The 21,816-nt window shown below is 42.7% G+C and overlaps 1 protein-coding gene across 1 annotated transcript in view; it reads right to left on the reverse strand.

Annotated features, from left to right (window-relative positions):
- Positions 1–21,816, reverse strand: part of LOC122797720 (CUB and sushi domain-containing protein 3) — a 5,249,173-nt gene that overhangs the window by 1,207,784 nt on the left and 4,019,573 nt on the right. The window lies entirely within an intron of this gene.

Raw genomic sequence — 21,816 nt, forward strand, 5'->3', positions numbered from 1 at the left:
CTATATAGCAGACACAACTGTGATGGACAGTGTTTAAGTTGTAGCAGATACAGCCATGGTCTGAATCCTGGGAGTGGAATTAGGCTGCACACAGATTCATACCCCACAACTGTACAGATGAGACCAGAATGTCCAGTATATGTGCACATATCTGCTGCCTGTCCCCCTATCCCCCTGTTAAGTCTATGGGATGATCCCCGATGTTTAGCCGGCAAACAGAGAATACAAGTAATTGTCAAACATCATGAGAACACACCTGTCACTGTAGCAGCCCCGAAAACTGTTAGGAGAGTAATATTTCAAGTATGTCCTATCTACACTCCCATGTTGTCAAGCTGTGACCAGAGTGTGTACAGTAACAGAGTGAGAGGTATATGCATAATACTAATGTGTAATTTGGAACATTGTGTGGCTTATAACTGCTTTAAAGTGCCTTAATCACTCTGTATCTGACAGCTCGTGTTCTGCCCAGCAACAAAATAAGCAGCCTCTGCAAGGCTCAAACCCAGGACCCTGCACACCAAAGCCAAAGGGATTTACCACTAAATCATGTCAGATATACATAACCCTGATGTTTTCAAAAACATATCATCCAGCCCAGTCATTCACCAGTACATAGGTTCATAGGTTCATAGGTTTATACTAGGCTATCTGCCCTAGGGCATTTATAAGCCTAGCCAGAATGTGTTTGGCTTTCGCCACCCATTTTAAATTAATTTTGCTATGCCCTTTTTCGAGGTTAGTATATTGTGCCTCTGTCTAACAGTGACACAGAAGTGTAATGTATTCCAACATTTAGATGTTTGTGTGTGTGTAAATATATTAATATCTAAACAGATACAACATATCTATCTATCTATCTATCTATATATATATATATATATATATATATACACATATATATAAATATATATGAACATACATACATTCAAATGCCTACATCTATAGATATGTATGTCTACACCTACATGTCTAAATATATATGGCAGGTTATATATATGTCAGCAGCTCTATATATATATATATATATATATATATATATATATATATATATATATATATATATAGGTATATACAGACATAGATCTGTAGATAACAATGGGGAAATAACAAAAACATATATGTCCACATACAACGTTAATGGGGTTGAGAGGCCCCAAACAATATACGTCTTGTACAAATAGGTATACCCCCATAGCCAAACACGTCCCCCTCTGCAATACACTACCAAGTGTTGTAGAACCCATAACCAGGACCAGACACAACATGGGGATCCCTAGGATACATATACACAGACACATATATGCAGATACAGATACACACACACACACACACACACACATATATATATATATATATATATATATATATATATATATTTAAATAGATATATATTTAACTACACATACGCAGAGATATGTACAGTAAGTTACATATGTAGTACGTGCACACAGTATGGAACAGCCACTATTCCTACAGTTACCACCTTACCAACTGTACACTGTATGAGCCACCCATACAAATGACATTCATTGCCTGCAACATATACCAACAGAGATATAAAGGGGTATAACACCACACACAGGTGTGCATAAATGGGAAAGCTTTATTTGTGTACTATTACAGTTGTATATGCCATGTCATATCGCTGTTTAGACACGGACATCCATATAAACTGAGTAATGCAACTGTGAAACAGTTATACTAATACAGTAGTCTGGAAAAGTTAACAAATGTTGCTGTCCAGGCCAAGGCCATCAAGTAGTACAATAGTAAAGACAGACTGGGCCACAGGTTACAAAACAATCAATGGTAAGTAATGCAGGTGTATAGTTCACCAGCCTCTATCTACACTCTGTAGACAATCCCTAAGGGGTAAAGACCTCAGTTGCCACTCTGGGATGTAACTGTTACAAAACAAGGCACAACTGACACCATCACAAGCACACTGACAAACAGAACAGTCTGTATGGCAGGTGGCAGTAGGCCTGCATTTCAGCAAGGTGGATTGTATGGTAATGTACATCCATATACCTTAAGGCAGCTCACCCCTGATGGTCTTCAGGACTTTGGGCTTTCAGGATTCTGTAGCGCTCCCATATACATATATGTATATATAGATATATGTATACATAGATATACGTATATGTATATATAGATATATGTATATATAGCTATATATGTATGCACAGCCTATGCGTACAGATATGTCTAGTTATGTTAGTATATATGTAGATATCAATAACTATATGTGCATACATATCTATTCTGATATATCTATTACTTTCAAAATATATGTAGATATGCATACGTATATATGCATATGTATCTCATTCTTTATATGTGTAGACATATATTGCTCTGTATATGTATATATCTGGGTGTTTATTTGTATATTTATGTACATATACATATCCATCTATGTATGTTGATATGTATATCTGTATGTCTATATAGATAGCTGGATAAGTATATGTACATATATCATCCCACTGCTCTGTCTGACATACATACTGTTATGGTGGCCCATCAGCAGTACATCAGGCAAGTAACTGGACATTACATCTCACTGGGTAAGTACACTAACCTGCTAGGCATGTAACAAAGCACTGTGCAGGCTACAGGCAGACCGGCTCAGCACTGGCCTACATTCCCTATGGGGGAATGCACATGTACCTGCACATAGATAGCAGGCTCTACGGGCATGCCACAGCACAGAGTTACATACACCTGTGTGTAAGTGCATCACCACAACCAATGTGAACACAGCCACAGCTACATATGGCATGCTAGCATATTATTACAGTATATGTTCAACACCAACCTCATATGTGCCACCCACACAGTAACCCTACATATACTGGGCAGCTACACAGTGTGGTCCACTGCCTGTCTGTGGTATGGGACATGTTCGTGTATGGCCCTACAAACATGTAGGGTAACATACAGTGGAGAAGCATGTAACATCAGATAGAACAGGACCAAGAACAATGACATCTACCACAGTCTGTACACAGGCCAAGGTACATATTAACAATACACACACTGCCGACAATCACCATAAATACACAGACCTCAATACTGTACACACAACCACTGAATGTCCAGGTTATGTCATCAAATATAACCCCTACTATACATTACATGTGTAGCAGTCTGATATCTCACTGGCTTGTTATCAGATATGATGTCACTAATTATGGTGTACAGTACATCTGCACCCCTTACTGCATGACATATGTACAAAGGTTGTCAGGGTTGTGGCAGGAGGCACATACACAGGGCCAATATTGATATGTTACTGTGATAACCTCATGCATGTACTGTTGTAACAGGGTTTGTTGCACCATATGTCCTATGAGGGATATGAAGTCAGTAACTCTCACGGCTTTCACCATCTACAGACTGCAATCCTCACACTACCTTCTGTAGTTCCTAGATAGGTGCTCTGTGGGTAACACATGAAACAAAAGGCACCACACACTGCCCAGTCTGCAGATGACCCTACAGATGGGATTTCCTCATAAACATAGCACTGACATGGCAGTTATTAAAACATGTAGGACAGCCATGTCCACACACACCCTGTTAAACCATCATTACTCCAAATGCAGTATAGCAGCAGTTACAGTCTGTAGTCAGGGCAGGTACATCCCACTCCTGTGTGTTAACCTGTTTCCACAGTGTATGTTGTTAGAGGTAAACCCCAATCCATCTGAGATGCTGTTTGCCAGACAACAGGTCAAGCTCCTGCTCACAGTGAATGAAAGGCAACACACCAACATGATGTTCCTAGAAATTGGTGTGTGTTTCCATGCAATTGGTTATGGGAATGTTACCACAGCTGTTCCACATGCAATCAGCTAGCGGAAGGCTGAAATTCGTGCAGAGACCATCAGCTGATCCTGAGAATCACTTAAAATACACATGCTGCTGCCCAAGCAAAGCAGGTGTAAGTCTTCACATCCACCAGAGAGGGAATAAGAGAGGCAGACACAGGCACAGAAAAGCTAGGGAGGGGTGGGAGAGTAAAACCTACATATGTTTGTGTCACACACCTACCAGTACAGGGAATCAAACCCCCGATGACTACGTAGTGCTATCACATGTCCATGCAGTTATTGCATGCGCCACATGGGTTACCTGTTGGGGAGCCCCCAGAATGTATATGTGATGGTGAGTGACATCTGCAACAGGGATATGGTAGCTATGTGGTAGGTGTTGTACACGTGCCTGACGCATGAACAGGTGTCAGCTTCAACACACCCACACTCTCATAGGGATGCACACACATTGCCACACTTGGCAGGGCCAGGAGTACAACTCAGCACTAGTGGGATTGCCACAACACAGTACTGTGCAGGTATCACATGCACCACAGGGGTCATACGGAGGTTATATGTGCAAAGGGTATATGGAGGTGTCTGACATCTGACAGTTGCTTCAGTATGCCAATGGGGTTTGTAGTGAGTGTGAATATGGTCATACGCATCATACACCACACAAATAGACATGGGTGCCAATACTGACATGCATGTGTGCACTGCTTCATGGGTGTGTTGTGGTTGATGGTGCCAAATGGCTATACAAGGCTAGGTGATGGGTATACCTTGGCATCAGGCCACATGACAATGGCCTGCATTGTGGCTCAGGGATGTAGAGTCTGGAGATGCCAACACAAGTGGGTATTGTATTCACCATCCTGTCACCTGGGTGACTACTGCGTGTGGCCAACGCTGTGCATTACTTGCCATGTAGGTGTTCCTTTGTCCATTATATGATCAGTGTCTGGGAATGCGCACACCTCCCACATACATGTACAGTGACATGTGGTACTGTACCTGGGGTGTCTGGCCTATGTTGTGTACACAGCTCATTTTCATCAGATGTGTCGGTCCTGGCCTCATGTGGCGGGAACTGTTCAGGGACAGGAGGTTGGCCCTGAACCTACAATGCTAGCATGATACTGGTATTCCCTGATGTCAGTGACATCTGTCGATACAGGACTTCCGTTTCAGGCATGTTATGTTCCTTGTGGGTCACATTTGATGGCATCACAGGTGTTGCAGATGTCCAGTGGGGAACATGGGGGAGGTGCACTGTTAGCATATACATGCCTATTGGACTGATGGACAGGGTGCCATGCCCACTGCAATCACACCATGGTTACTATCAGGGGGCAAAATGCAGGGTACTACCAACATAGCGGCTGTTGCCTAGGCAAGTGTGTGTGTGTGTGTGTATGAGACATGGGTTGAGAGTGTACCCTTGGTAATACAAGGGTTGCTAACGTTGTTCAGCTGGCATTGATGTCACATTTAGGGGTATGGATTTGCACACCAGCCTCTATGCTGTTTCACATCTGTTATACCTGTATGGTGGACATTGTAATATATATTTGGCCCACCATATAATAAGTTAGCAAAATCCACTCCACATTGAGTCCAGTTGTTACACACTCACAACCACTGCCACACAGGATACGAATGACAAACACACACACACACACACACACACACACACACACACACACACACACACACACACACACACACACCTCTGTCATGTCTGGGATTAGAACTCCTACCTTACTAGTATATTACACTAGAGCACTACACCATTATAGGACATGCCACAGATATGACTGAAGTTCTCCTTCCCTAAAGGTGTATTTCACAGTGAATGACATCAGCAGGATTGCCAAAGTAGGGCATCTGAATTGTAGGGAGTGTGACTAGCCTAAAATGCATTGCTCCCTACACAAACATAGACACACACACAAAACATCCATAACTGTCATGTGTCGGGATAGAACCCCCTACCAGAGGTCTATATCACACTACAGCATGATGCGGTTATAGGACATACCATGGGGATTACTGGAGTACCCCTTCTCCAAAGGTGTATTTCACATTGAATGACATCAGTAGGATTGCCAAAGTAGGGCATTTGACTTTTAGGGAGTGTGACTAGCCTAAAATGCATTGATCCCTACACAAACATAGACATGCACACAAAACATTTACAACCGTTATGTGTGGGGATAAAACCCCTACCAGCGATCTATATTACACTACAGCATGATGCTGTTATAGGATGCACCACAGAGATTACTGGAGTGCCCCTTTTCCAAAGGTGTATTTCACAGTGAATGACATCAGGATTGCCAAAGTAGGGCATTTCAATTGTAGGGATTGTGACTAGCCTAAAATGCATTGCTCCTTACACAAACATAGACACACACACACAAAATTTCCATAACTGTCATGTGAGGGAAGAGAACCCCTACCAGAGGTCTATATCACACTACAGCATGATGCTGTTATAGGATGCATCACAGAGATTATTGGAGTGCCCTTTCTCCAAAGGTGTATGTCACAGTGAATGACATCAGCACAATTGCCAAAGTAGGGCATTTGGATTGTAGGAGGTGTGACTAGCCTAAAATTCGTTGCTCCCTACACAAACATAGACACACACACAAAAAACATCCCCAACTGTCATGTGTGAGGATAGAACCCCTGCCACAAGTTTATATCACACTACAACATGATGCTGTTATAAAATGCAACACAGAGATTACTGGAGTGCCCCTTCTCAAAATGTGTATTTCACAGTGAATGACATTAGCAGGATTGCCAACGTAGGGCATTTGAATTGTAGTGAGTGTAAGTAGCCTAAAATGCATTCCTCTCTACACACACACACACACACACACACACACACACACACACACACACACACACACACACACACACACACACTTGCCAAGTCTGGGATTAGAACTCCTACCTAACTATTATATCACACTACAGCAGTACGCAGTTATAGGATGCGCTATGGGGATTACTGGACTACAACCTTCCTAGAGTGTATTTCTAGGTGGAAGACATCAGCATCCTTGCCAAAGTACAGCATTTGAATTGTAGGGAGTGTGACTACCCTAAAAAGCATTGCTCTCTACACAGAGTCGGACAGACACACACACACACACACACACACACACACACACACACACAGACACACACACACTTGCCAAGTCTGGGATTATAACTCCTACCTAACTAATTTATCCTAACTAATTTATCACACTACAGCAGTATGCAGTTACAGGACACGCTACAGAGATTACTGAATTGCAACTCTCCCAAAGGTGTATTTCTAGGTGCATGACCTCAGCAGGCTTGTCATAGTAGGGCTATGGGGAGGGTAGTGTGTGGCCATGGGCTTTAGCCCATTCATCTAGAGGTTGACACACCACATGTGGGCACACACAGGGTCATATATCACGGGTACGTGTATACAGCTGCTAGATGACTACTTCCTTGTACAGTCTTGTTGCACTGCTAGCACTTGCACCACATAGTCTGTACTGCTGATGGATACTGGTGGCTAGTATCTACAGTGAGTGACAGCTGAACCTCATGTGGTTGTGGCCCTTTGGCTGTGTGCTGGGTGGGACAGGCCTGGATGGCTCCTTATTACAGTCACCATCTTCCACACATCTATGTACTTCTACCTTTGGCTTATTATAGTGTGTTGTCCTTAGATATATGTCTCTATTCCTATCCACTGTGTGTGCAAAGCATGTGTGATGCATACTGAGGAGTGTCTGCACTAACATCTGTGACTGCCAGATATGTCAGGTCCACTGGTGTTTGCAGGCATGCTCTTCATGTGTTTAAGTATGCGAGCATACCCAGTATGACCTTTCAGTATGTTGTTGACTGACATTGCCTTCATTCCTCTAAGTGTGTGAGCATGCCCAGTATGCCCATCTGTATTGACTGTGTGGAATGAGTCCAGGTAGTTTGTACTGCAGTGCCTACCTTTGTGTTGTACACCTACAGGTAGCATACTGTTTCTGCAGGGCATTTGTCGATCATTTGGCATTGACTGCTACTAGGATGGGGGGACACCTGACTATCTCTACATTTCCACACAGGATTAGGGGACACACCTGACTGTTATGACATTACTACCTAGGATGAGGGGACACATCTGACACTTGTACACATTTCGTATGACTGTACTGGTATGTCAGGTACTCCATTTCATTCTGTATTCCTACCTATCATGCTGACTAGAGGCATACCAGTGTACTATAGATCTTAGCTTTGATGTACTTACATATTAGTTTCTGACTTCCAACCCTTCAGAACTGATGTCCCACTGCCTGACCTGTTGCAGTCTGTCTGTGTAGGCCGGGGGGGGGGTTACCCATAGGCATCATTCAGAGGTCATAGCACAACCTTTGTTTGTGTTTGTTTAAACCTGTCCTGCTGGGTGTGACTGTTGTTGGGTATGTGAACCCCCCTGACTGGCATGTGTGAGTCACCTACCTTGTGGGTGTCCCACTATTGAGAGTGGTGCTGCACGGCTGCCTATGTTGGATGCACATGGTACACTCCCTACACATGGTTGAGCACAGCTAGTGTAATGTTTGGCATCCCTTTTACTGCATGTGAGAGTCAGAGAGAGGTGTTATTCCCTGGGTCTCTCCTGTGTCAGTGTATGTGCTATGCGTTGCTTCTTTGCCAAGGCCAGGGCATATTCAACATGTCTCCCTCTTCCTACTGGGGCAGGCTCAGGTTGTTGTTCCTCTGAGTCAGGCTGTGCCTGTGCAGGCCTTGGCAATGGTGGGGGACTGTGTGACCCTGCCCCGTGCTGTTCCTGCTGCAGCTGTTTCTGGAGGATCATATCGTGTAGCATAGCACATACGAGGACAATTTGGGTCCATGTAGCTGGTGAGTACTGCAAGGCTCCACTGGATGTGTCCAGGCACTGGAACAGTGACTTGAGCATCCCAAACACATGCTCTACTATAATTCAGGTATGTGAGTGTGCCTCATTTTGGAGTTCTTGTTCGGGTGTGTGTGCATTTCTGATGGGTGCCATCAGCCACAGCTCCAGTGCATATCCAGCATCCCCCACTAGGTGACCGTCAGAGATCTCCCCATTGGCAAATCTCTGGTACAGCTACATTAGAGGCCAGATGTGGGAATCGTGATAGCTTCCAGGGCAACCAGCACACACATTCATTATTATGCCCTGGGATTCACACATGACCTGGCAGTTGATGGAGGGGACCCTTGCGGTTGATGTAGACCCTACCCTGCTCACTGGGTGGTGCTTTGATGCATATGTGCATGCAGTCTATAGCAACCACTACCTCAGGGTATTCTGCTATTTGGTGGAACAGTTGCATATTGTTGGCCAACGCCTCACGGGTGTTGGGGAAATATACGTGCTCACCGACATGTGCTGACATGGCATTCAGGAACTGGAAGAGTACCCTGAATGCTGGTGCCTGTGAGATCCCCATCATATCCCCAGTTGGCCTTTGGAAGGTACCTGTAGCTAGTATTCTTAGGCCTACACATACCTTGGCATCCACTGGGATGGGTTCCCCTCTGTTAGTTCTGTGTGTGTGGCATGGCCGCCACAGCCCAACAATTTGCTGTAGGAGGTCCCTGTCTATGCTATAGTGCTCCACTATCTTCAGCTCATGTAGCCCCTGGTAGGTTACCTTGGGTCTGTACACTCTCCTCCATCTCCTCACTGTGGGTTGGTTGAAAGCATTCACATCCTCACCACCAGAGCCTCTTCCACAAGTTGTATGATAGCTATTGCAGCCCCTATCATTTTGCTGTTGCGTGTGTTAAAAGTTCCCCGCTTGTTTATACCGGTGGTGTAGAGTGTGGGAAAATCCAGAGAGGAAGGTGTTTGCATAGTTTATAGTAGTGTTCTTTGCTGGGCTGGTCTGCTGCCTGTGTAATTGGCTGATTCTGATACATTTCACCTGCCAGCTATGCTAGTTCTCCTTGATTACCTTCCTGCTGCTGTTTTCCCTTCCCATTGCCTTCCTGTTTAAGCCCGGGGGTGTGCCACACAAACAGAGTGCTCAAATGTGCACAGTGCTGCTATTTCCTGGTTTAACTTTTTTTTTTTTTCTTCCTTTAAAACACGGTGCATGGCATGCACACCCGCTTAGGCAATGTAAAGAGTGCTAGGCAGATTCAGACACATCCCCTAGCTTAGCTGTGCTAAGCTAGGAGCAAACCCAAGCCGCAGGGCTCCAATCTGCTTACAGTATGCCTGATACACCCCTCCCATGATGTCAGCTAACTCCTAGGCTTGCACCAAGCTATTCCTACTCTTACACTGTTGGGACCTGATTAGCATGCTGAGGAAAACTGGGATTCACTTTCATTCCCCTCATTTGCATAGGATTGCCTGCTAATGCATAGTTACATGTCTCACACTGAGCCTCCCCCTTAGCAACCACTACTCACTGGCCATGTTGTCTTCTGCCTGCCATTGACTTGCATGGCAGAACAGTGATTTTAGTTAGAATGCTTAATTTAGGTTTATTTTGTTATTTTCCCCGTGATCCCGTTTGCGGGCTGCTGCCCTACACTTAAACAGTCTAGATCGGCTAAACAAAAAGTAGATTTTTAAAAGTTTTTGGCTGTTTGCAATGCCAATGGCCTTATACTTGGCCATTGGCATGCTTCCTAGATGATATGCAGCCTTTATTTGAAGCTGTCACAGCTCCGTTTTGGATTTTGCAGAAATGTACTTGGTTACTAACCGAGTACATTTCTGCAGGTTGCACTAGTCCTGCACGGCCAGTTGCAAGCTTCCTGGATAGCAAATTTACCTCATTTGCATGGATTTCTCCTGCAAATGGGGTGATTTGCATACAGAGACTTAGTCTGTGCAGGTCTAGTTCAGGAGCACTCCTGCACGCTCCTGCAGGCTGTTCCTGGATTGCATGGCAGACATATTGCCTGCTAGGGCTCCTGCACTGATCTTGCATGCAATGCAAGGCATAGAGAATCCGGAGGAGTGTCTCGCCCCCTACTACTGAACACACAGTGTCTAACTTAGTCTTCTCACATAACACAGTAAAATAGTTTCAGAGCTGCCTAGAGGATTGTAAACAAGCAGTGAAATGGTCCAACAAACTCTCACCCTTTCTCCACAACCCTACTGTAGTCCCTCAAGACTCCATCCTCGGACCCCTACTCTTCAAAATTTTCATTAACAACCTTCACATTTCTTCCCACCCTGTAACCCTCATTCAATACACTGATGATTCCACCTTAATCTGTACCACTCAATCACTACCAGAACTTTCAAAAACTCAGCAGTCCTTTAACTGCAGTTAAATCCTGGCTAAAAAAATGTCCAGCTCTTTCTTAATCCAAGGAAGACTAAACTAGTATTTTTTTCACTCCAAAAACACCTCCCCATGTCACCAATCTTTTCAACATCTTTGCATCTGACAACACTGTCATAGAAATAGTGCAGGAAACCAAACTTCTAGAAGTAATCATTGACAATCTTTGACCCCCATATACAGAAAAATATAAAGCATACTCATCAAAAACTGGGACTCTTATATAGAAACAACATTTTTTTTAACTACAGAAACCAAAGCTACCCTAGCAAAAACCTTTTTACTTCCCTCTCTTCTTTACAGTGGCCCTATCCTAAATAACTTACAAACTTGCACCCTAAGCAAGATGGTACAGTGTTACAACAAAGCTGCGAAGTTTACCACAAACTCTAAATATTGCACACACAACTGTAAACTGCGACTAGAACTAAACTGGCTTGAACTTCCCAACCAACTTGCTTTCATTCAGCTATTAACTTTGCACAACCTTAATTTTAAGTCTACTGCCTGCACTGTGCTAAACTAAATAGATTCCTACTATCAGACAACAAAAATCTCTTACCTATCTCAAAACCCACAAAAATATATATATATATCTATATCTATATATATATATATATATATATATATATATATATCTATATATATATATACATATATATATATATATATATATATATATATATATATATAGATATATATATATATATATATTCACTCTTCATATTCTGTCTGTAAAATGGAACTCACTACCTCTAGCCACCAGGCCTATGCCTGGCCTAACCTGCTTTAAGGACTCTAAAAAATCATCTCAAAAATACATGGCTCTGCTCCTGTATAAACCCAGCTTAATGCTCAGCTCTTCCGCTTCTTTCACACTAGCTGCATCCTCTTCTTCTGTCTCACCTCACTCCTTCACAGTCTGCAAGATCCTATGTCTCTCCTAACTCCTTTTCTGTTTCTATACCATATCCTTAAGCTACCGCTCAGTCTGTAATGCTTTTATTCTTCTTAACTCTCTCACTATCGTTCTGTATCACTAATTCTTCAGCTATTATTTTCCTAACTTAAAAGAACATTTTCCTTTTCCTGTACTATAACAGCCGATATCATACACTGTACTACCTGCATTCTACTTTTCTACACTTAATCTACTCCTAGACTATGTATATGTTGTTAGAATGACTAAAATTGTCGATAATGATATAACTCTATAGAATTGTTCAGATGTGTAGTATATATTGTAATCTAGTTTTTGTTCAATCAACTTATTTTTGTATAGTATTCCTTACGTCACTTGTATTGTTTGTGGACTATACTGTATTTGTATTGTACTGTATGTGGAGCTTTTCTCCCCAGACCTTCTCTGAAAACAGGTTCTTTTGACCCAGTCAGACCACCCTGGTAAACGAATGTCAAATACATAATAAATAATACAGTAGCATCCTCAAGGATGGAATTAGCATTCGATCCCTTAAAAAAAAAAACACAGCAGAGAAGGCAACAGTCCCGGTAGAATGAGCATTTACTGAAGAGGAAAGACATTTACTATGAAAAGAATAACAAAATGAAATTGTCTTAGAAATTCAGGAAGAGATGGTTTGTGTAGAAATAGTCAAACCCAAAGACATGGGATGAAAGGAAACAAAAAAAGATATTCGGATTTGTGAATAACTAGTTTTATCTAAATAACATCTGAGCTGTCTGTGCAAATCCAAGGTATGAAGAACCTTCTCACTGTCAGATTGTGCAGAAGGAAAAAAGCAAGGAATAGACTGATTAAGGGACAAGTCATTGACCACATTGGGCATAAAAGATGGATTAGTACAATGAGATACCCTGTCTACATGAAAAACTAAGAAAGGAGAAAAAGCTATGAAACTGTGAAGTTCAGACAGTCTTAGCTGACGTGAGGGCCAAAAGAAGCAGTCGTCCAAGTACAATGTTGTAAGGAAACTGAAGAAGCAGGCTCAAAAGGTCCCAGAAGAAGCTCCACAGGTAGGTGATCCTAATGGTGAGAGAGGCAACAGCTAGATTGTGCTCCAAGGAAATGTATATTATTTAAAAGGTCTATATTACATTATTGAAAAGACAGGTCCGTGAACAGCACTTACATCGAAAATGCTGTTCAGTGAATTTACTCTGGGCTGTGCCCCCCTGCTAATTATATATACCAACTCCAAGATTGCACTACAGTCAGGAAAGGGCAGATTTTCTGATCTTCACTGTGCCACGATCTTACTATGAACAGTTCGCTGAACGACATTTTTTATGTAAGTGCCTTTCGCGGATCTGTCTTTTTGATAATATAATATAGACCCTATTTGAATAGTCACTTGATACTGGACAACTAAATCCCAGACCTGAATAGGTAATCTGCAAAGAAGGTAGGATCTTGTACTCCCTTACTTGTTGACATACCACATCACTGTGGTGTTGTCTGTGAAAATTTTGAAGAGCCTGGAAAGAAAGAGGGAATGAAAAGCCTGAAAAGCAAGAGGCGGAACCCTCATCTTCTATATTTTAATGCAGTTCAAACTCTGATGAAGAGGCAATAGTCCATGAACCTTGAAAGAGCTGAAGGAGGTCGCCCTTCCCTTTCAAAGGTGTCTGTAAAGAGCTCTTGAGTCAGGACTGGAGCCTAGGAAGGAAACTCTGGTGTTCGGAAAGTTGATGAATCCACAACTGAAGCTTGAGCTTGAGACAAGGAAGGAAGGAAAGAAGGGGGATGGGAAGTCCAGGAAGGTGGCAATGTTGGAACCACTCTGATTTGAGTTACCACTGTAGCTGTCTCATGTGGAGCCTTGCCTGAGGGAGCATGGGAATAGTGGAAGTCATGAACCCAAAAACCCTGAGCCCCTGGATGTGACTCAAGCCAGAGGAATAAGTGATTGGAAAATGGCAATAAGAGACAGGGCCTTGGGGGCAGGCTGAGTTTCCAGCATGGGGTTGGTCTGAAGCCTGTAGCCAAGGAAAATAAGATGCTGAGAAGGGGTCAGAGCTGATTTATGGAAGTCTTGCAACAGGGAAGTAGTAAACTAGACATCTTCAGAAGAAACTTGAATGAGCAGATTGTCCAGATAGTGGAAGATCTGAACTCCTCTTATCCTGCAAAATGCAATGACAGGAGCAAGGCATTTGGTGAATACACCTGGGGTAAAAAATGTGAAGAAAAGAGAACTGAAAATGCAAGGGGATGGATGGAAATTTGAAGGTAATATCAAAAAAGCCTGGGGCAGAAGAAGGGGAAAGTTTGAAGAGACAATATTCGAAAGGAAGGAGCCTTGAGAAAGGTGTTGAGGTGGGAAAGGTCCAGACCCAGTCTTGAAGTGCCTTCTTTTCTGGGAACAAAAAATATTCTGAAATAAAAAACCCTCTCTACCTGGGCAGGAGGTACAGCTTGAATGGTGCCATGGACCAAAAGTGAATGGAGCACCTTTGGGAAAATAAGTTGTTCCAGAGGAGGTTGAGGAATGCCCAAAAAGGGAGGAAGTGATTTCCAAACCATGAAATATCACTGGTGGATAATGGACAGAACCCAAGAGTCTACTAAGATCTTTACCAAATTTTGAAGGGACAGGGAAAGACAGAGGTATAAGGGGATTTAGCTGAGGAAAAGGGGAAGCAAGTTGTCAAATGGAACATGGCTTATCCTGAAAAGCAGAGTTCTTTGAGGTAGGGGTTTAAGTAGACCTAGGAGGAGCCATACATCTAGAACCCTTTTTTCCCTTAAGTGGAACATGAGACTGCCTGTGAACAAAAGCAGATTTGGAGGGGTAAATCCTCTGAACCTTAGGAATAGGAGAAGCAGAAATATGTCTGAACTCTTGCAAAGCTTTGTCTTTATGTTCAACAGCACCAAAATCATTTTTATTATCCAAAGGAACACCAAACACTTTGGCCTTAATGTCGTCAGGCAAAACCTGGAGACAAAACTAAGAGAAGCGCCTCATAACATCACCAAAGGAAGCAGCCCTGGAAGAATCATCAGTGTGTCTGCATTTGATAGAGTGGCAAGCAACTTGAGAGGTACAGCCTAACAGGGAAAGGGCAGAAGCCTTCCACTCAGAGTCAGGAGAGTCAGAAACCACTTTTGAAACCTGAGTAGGGAGGGCCAAAATATATCTGGTCATATGAGTCTGGCAGTTGATGCCCCATAAGGAAAAAGTGACAGCAGTATAAATCTTTTTGCCTGTCATCTCCATGGCTGTACTATCCTTATCTGAAGGAAGCAACTTGACAGAGAGCAACAGCTTAGAGTGTTTATCAGAAGAGACAGGCACTACAGAAGGATCAGCAGAAGGACACAGAAGAAGTTTACATTTATCAGGCACATTGCAAAATCTATCACATTTCTTCCGAGCTGAGGACTGAGATTCAGAAGCCACAGAAGCTGCTGAAAATTTATCCAGGAGGGCAGCCAGAGCAGAGAGAACAGCAGATTGCTTAGAAAATTCATTCTGGATGAGCTCATACTATCTTATCAGAATATCATAGACTTAAGCGTAGTCCCACTGAAAAAAAAATCCATCATACAGGCAACAGTATACCCAAAGGAATGTTCATCCAAAGGAAAATCAGGATTAATAAAATCCTGTTCCTCTGAACCATAGTCCAAGGAGGAAGGGATTTGAGAAGAGTAATCCAGGGACACTTTCCCATAATCCAGATCTTCATCTGAAGATTCTAGCTCCCTGGGTCTTTTAAGAGGAGTGGAAGACCAGTGAGAGGAAGGCATAGGCACCTCTTGAGGAGGCTTTAAAGCCTCCTGCCATTCACATTGGGAATCCTTAACTACAGGAGAAATATGCTCAGATTTTCTCTTTCTTTTTTTGCAGGGCACCTGTACAAAACACACTTGAAGGGTCAGACCCCTAGCAACATTCAGTAAATGTAGTAGGGATCTCCTCCCTAACTAAGATCTATGGAATCCCTCTCAGTCCTTTGGAGTATAATCAGTCAAGGTTCCCTCTCAGTGTCAATAGCAGATATTTATAAAGCTTCTGAGGACATGCGAGAAGTGCGTCGCAGCAGATGAATCCAAGGAAACCAACAGATGATATTCTGGGCTTTCAGCACCTTTGAGAGAGAGATGTCTGGGTAGGATGGACAGCAGCTGTATTAGACCTACGTTTTTTAGCCTTTTTACTTGGCCAACAGCTTAAGACATTGTTTTTCAAGATAAATAGATAGAGGAGAGATGACTATGTAGAGTCTTAGGGACAAAGGTCTGGCAGATAGAACACTGTGTATGGTTATAGGAAGCACCCAAACTAAAAAGACACTGGTTGTGATGGTCTCTATGATTAATCTGCTACCACTCTGATGTTTTCTCTTTCTGGATGAGATGAACACAACAGCACTAAATAAAAAAGAAAAAAGAAAGATCAGAAGAAACCCATCAGGGCCCTTATCTGTAAAGTGGTTAAGTAACCAACACAGCTGAAGGGCATTCCAACCAGTGTTCAATGATGGTGTTCAGACTGGCAACAAAGAAGTTCTGAGTATGTGTTTCCATATATCATCTTTATGCCCTACACCTTGTGCAGGGGACATACATGTGATATGGTGCCTATATGAAGTAAAGGCTTTCTTATACTGGCCGGACACTGGGCTGTCCTTTGCAGGAGATCCCTCATAAGCAGCATAATACAGGCAACTCCTCTCTGCATGCACGCACACATGCACACACGCACGCGCGCACACACGCGCACACACACACACACACACACACACACACACACACACACACACACACACACACACACACACACACACACACACACACACACACACACACACACACGCATACACACACGCACACACACACACACACACACACACACACACACACACACACACACACACACTCTCTCTCTCTCAAAAGGAGTATTAAATGTCAATTGGTAAACCAAAACTATTTCTCACGTTTGTTTTTTTTTTGTTCCTCTACATATTCTATAGCCTAAAAATCATATCCAGCTTCTAGCAAGACTATTTTACAATAAAATATAATGCTAGTTTTATAATATATTTTAAAGGTGTACTTATTTTAATCTTTAGTGTACATAAAATATAGCTGCACATTCCATAAATGCAATAAGGTACTCAGGAGTTTTGTGTTTTTCAGAGTTGTAAGGCACCACTAAGTATTCACACATTAAGGTGGAGCACAACACCCCTAGGAGTATGATAATGTTTATAAAATGAACCCCCCTTCATGTATAACTGCTTACTTATTTCATTGCATTCTGCAATATGCTCATGTTTTTGGATAATTTATCATACTTTCCAATGAGCTTTGGTGGATTTAACCTTTATTATTGGCACAGTGCAAAAATAAGAGTACAAAAAATATAACAGGCCAAAAATGCTGCATGCTACTTACTAGATTATGATAAGTATAAGAAATCCTTATGGACATAAAACATATGAATTTATTAATGGAAGCAGACCTTGGTTTCTCTAATCTATATCAGTGTTACTGCTGGCCCTACAAAGTTCTTCTTTCCATATTCTGCTTTCCATTCTCTGTCCCTAGCACACCTGGACTTCTCTAAAGATTTGCAACAAACTAGAGTCTGAAGGAAAGCATTCCGCATCCCTACCAGCATGTGATATAATACCTTCTCATGTGTAATGTTAATGTCTCCATTTCTATCTGCCATGCATGTCTTTCTACACTACTCCCAGAATGCATAGAAACAAAAAAACAACAGAAACATGGGCTACTTTACAGAAATCGTAAATTCCTCACACCAGCATCGCCCCATAAGCCTGACTAGTCTGGTCTGTAAAGCTATGGAGCGTATTATCATGGAACTCATAAAGAAAGACATTGGGAGCCTCCAGACACTGGACCCTACCCAATTCGGCTTTGTTAAGGGCAGATCTTGCCTCTTAAACCTAGTTGATTTCTTTGAAACAGTTACCAAAGCCATAGATGAGGGCAAGGTAGTCCACACAGCCTGCCTGGACCTCGCAAAAGCCTTCGACACAATACCCCACTCGGGCATCATAAATAAGCTTACCAGCTTAAATATCAACCAATATATCACAAGACGGGTTGCAAACTGGCTCAGAGATAGAACCCACATGGTCAGAATCGCAGGTGCCATGTCCGAATCCAAACCAGTTACAAGTGGCGTCCCACAGGGCTCAGTTCTGGGACCTCTCTTGTTCGGTATATACTTCTCTGAGGTTCAGGCTAACACGGGGGGATTATGGCTGACAAAGTTCACAGATGACTGCAAACTGGGGGCCATAATCGAATCTCCAGCTGACACAAGCATCCTCCAAAAGGGTCTCACAGAGACGGATGCTTGGTGCCAGAGCCACGGCCTCAAGCTAAATGCTAAAAAGTGCATAGTCATCCCCTTTGAGAAAAACAAGGTGCCCACAATTTACCACATAGGTGGTAATCCATTAAGTATGGAAGAAGTAATTAGAGATTTGGGGACCAACGTAGATAGTAATCTCTCCTTTGATAATCACGTTGCCAAAGTAGTTAGAAAGACCTTCTATATAGCCCACCTTATCATGAAAGGGTTCGCATCTAGATCAAGAGAGGTCATTGTGCCCCTCTACTCGTCACTCATCAGGCCCATAGTTGAATACAATGCCCCTTTTGGGATGTACCTTACCCGACACCTGCAGCAACTGGAGAGACCCCAAAAGTACCTCACCAAGAGGATCATGGGCTACAAACAGATGTCCTATGCAGCTCGACTAAAGAAACTCCAGCTCTACTCAGTTGCTTACCGCCTACTCAGAGGCGATCTATGACTGACGTACAAAGCCATGTCAAACCCAGAATTAATGGACATGCTCCACCTCAGAAAATCCAAGTCCCTTAGAGCTACACGCTCCAGGGACCTAAACCTCAGCACAAAAATAAATAGGACATGCTGGAGGGACAGATTCATTTCCCAGAGGCTCTCCTCACTCTGGAATAGAATCCCAATTCATGTTAGACATAGCCCCTCGCTGACCCTCTTTAAGCGAAATCTGGACACGTAGATGGGAAATTGCAAATTCACCCCTGGGATCTCTTCTGTGTCCCTGCTAGACAGAGGCACAGTAAACTAATCTTAAAAGGGTACCTTCTGTGATCTACTTTACAGAGGCACAGTAGGCTAATCTAATAGGGAGGTGGAAGCCAAATACACTCTGGCTAGGTTTATAAATTCCCTAGGGCAGATAGCCTAGTATCTACCTATGAACCTATGAACCAACCTCCAAACTTTTTCTGTCTCAGTCACTCCTCCTACCTTGTTTAGTTTATGCTGTTCCTATCCTAACTAACAATTTATCCAAATTCAAACAAACATACAACAAAACAGCCAAATTCACCACAAACCTCCCTTACAACTCTCACCACTGTCTTGCTCTAAAGAAGCTTCAATGGCCTGAATTATCTCATCAGCTACTACTTCCTCAATTACAGATCACACATTCTGCTCTCTGCAATCCCTTTTCCTGCCCTTCCCTCTCCAACCTTGTATCTTACTACATTCTCCTCCGTGATCTCTGCTCAACTGACCAATATCTTCTTGACATCTAGAAACCCCAAAAGAACATTAGAGATTCCCTTTATAAGTACTCTATAGCACATGATTGGAACACACTGCCCCTAACATACAAAATATCTCTCAATAACACCAGTTTAAAAGAGGCTTAATACCGGGTCCTGTCCATGCCTTGCTCCCACTTGACATCTCTGTAGTCTCTAACACCTCTCTATTTGTCTCACTCCCCTTCAGTTCTATTTGAATTATATCCTTCCCTTGCTTGTACCCTTCTCTAACCCCCCTCTATTTGTCTCACTCCCCTTCAGTTCTATTTGAATTATATCCTTCCCTTGCTTGTACCCTTCTCTAACCCCCCTCTATTTGTCTCGCTCCCCTTCAGTTCTATTTGAATTATATCATTCCCATGCTCGTACCGTTCTCTATCCCCCTCTATTTGTCTCACTCCCCTTCATTTTTATTTGAATTATATCCTTCCCTTGCTTTACCCTTCTCTAATCCCCCTCTATTTGTCTCACTCCCCTTCAGTTCTATTTTAATTATATCCTTCCCTTGCTCATACCCTTCTCTAACCCCCCTCTAGTTATCTCACTCCCATTCAGTTCTATTTGAATTATATCCTTCCCTTGCTCGCACCCTTCTCTAACCCCCCCTCTGTTTGTCTCACTCTGCTTCAGTTCTATTTGAATTATATCATTCCCTTGTTTGTACCTTTCTCTAACCCCCCTCTATTTGTCTCACTCCCCTTCAGTTCTGTTTGAATTAATATCCTTCCCTTGCTTCACCCTTCTCTAACCCCCCTCTATTTGTCTCACTCCCCTTCAGTTCTATTTGAATTCTATCCTTCCCTTGCTCATACCCTTCTATACCCCTCTCTATTTCTATCACTCCCCTTCAGTTCTATTTGAATTATATCTTTCCCTTTCTCATACCCTTCTTTACCCCCTCTATTTGTCTCACTCCCCTTCAGTTCTATTTAAATGATATCCTTCCCTTGCTCGTACCCTTCTCTACCCCCTCTCTGTCTCACTCCCCTTTAGTTCTATTTGAATTATATCCTTCCATTGTTTACCCTTCTCTACCCACCTTCTATTTGTCTCACTCCCTTTCAGTTTTATTCGAATTATATCCTTCCCTTGCCCGTACCCTTTTCTAACCCCCCCCCTATTTGTCTCACTCCCCTTCAGTTCTATTTGAATTACATCCTTCCCTTGCTAGTACCCTTCTATACCCCCCTCTATTTGTCTCACTCCCCTTCAGTTCTATTTGAATTATATCCTTCCCTTGCTCGTAACCTTCTCTACCCCCCTCTATTTGTCTCACTCCCCGTCAGGTCTATTTGAATTATATCCTCCCCTTGCTTTACCCTTCTCTAACCCCCTCTATTTGTCTGACTCCCCTTCAGTTCTATTTGAATTATATCCTTCCCTTGCTTTACCCTTCTTTAACCCGTCTCTGTTTGTCTCACTTCCCTTAAGTTCTATTTGAATTAATATCCTTCCCTTGCTTTATTTCTCTACCCCCCTTTATTTGTCTCACTCCCCTTCAGTTCTATTTGAATTATATCTTTCCCTTGCTCGTAGCATTGTCTACTCCCCTCTATTTATCTCACTCCCCTTCAGTTCTATTTGAATTATATCCTTCCCTTGCTCGTACCCTTCTCTACCCCCCTCTATTTGTCTCACTCCCCCTCAGGTCTATTTGAATTATATCCTCCCCTTGCTTTACCCTTCTCTAACCCCCTCTATTTGTCTGACTCCCCTTCAGTTCTATTTGAATTATATCCTTCCCTTGCTTTACCCTTCTTTAACCCCTCTCTGTTTGTCTCACTTCCCTTAAGTTCTATTTGAATTAATATCCTTCCCTTGCTTTATTTCTCTACCCCCCTTTATTTGTCTCACTCCCCTTCAGTTCTATTTGAATTATATCTTTCCCTTGCTCGTAGCCTTCTCTACTCCCCTCTATTTATCTCACTCCCCTTCAGTTCTATTTGAATTATATCCTTTCCTTGCTTGTACCCTTCTCTAACCCCCCCTATTTGTCTCACTCCCCTTCAGTTCTATTTGAATTATATCCTTCCCTTGCTTGCACCCTTCTCTATCC

This window comes from Protopterus annectens, chromosome 3.part1 (genome assembly GCF_019279795.1).
Source record: "Protopterus annectens isolate FY-2018-M chromosome 3.part1, PAN1.0, whole genome shotgun sequence".
NCBI lineage: Eukaryota > Metazoa > Chordata > Ceratodontiformes > Protopteridae > Protopterus > Protopterus annectens.